The sequence below is a fragment of the Triticum dicoccoides genome, chromosome 1A, assembly GCF_002162155.2.
Source record: "Triticum dicoccoides isolate Atlit2015 ecotype Zavitan chromosome 1A, WEW_v2.0, whole genome shotgun sequence".
Taxonomy (NCBI): domain Eukaryota; kingdom Viridiplantae; phylum Streptophyta; class Magnoliopsida; order Poales; family Poaceae; genus Triticum; species Triticum dicoccoides.
In genome coordinates, this window is record NC_041380.1 from 24,381,954 (window position 1) to 24,382,546 (window position 593).

Consider the following 593-nt stretch of genomic DNA (forward strand, 5'->3'; position numbering starts at 1 on the left):
TAAATCAATCCAGGTATGGTAAGGTCATAATCTCTACTCCTAATGGACGAATTGGTTGAATAGTCCCCCCCACTTTCAACCGATTTATTTTCAATCGGTTTATTTTCAACCGGTTTTTCTTCGTCCCACCTCCCACCAGCCCCTCCCACCGGTTTTTCTCTTTTCTCGTCTGACCGGCAATACCCAACGTATTTATGGTAATCAATCATAAGTAATCCACGTATAGTAATAAATCAATCCAGGTATGGTAAGGTCATAACTCAGGAAATTTTGAATATAGTAATTATATGGTAATAAATTTAAATTACCCCAAAGGCTATCAATCCAGGTATGGTAAGGCCATAACTCGGGAAATATCGAATATGGTAATAAATTTAAATTACCACCAGATATGGTAAGGCTATCCACGTATAGTAATAAATCATATAGTAATAAATCATAATTAATCCACGTATAGTAATAAATCAATCCAGGTATGGTAAGGTCATAACTCAGGAAATTTTGAATATGTTAATTATATGGTAATAAATTTAAATTACCCCAAAGGCTATCAATCCAGGTATGGTAAGGCCATAACTCGGGAAATATCGAAT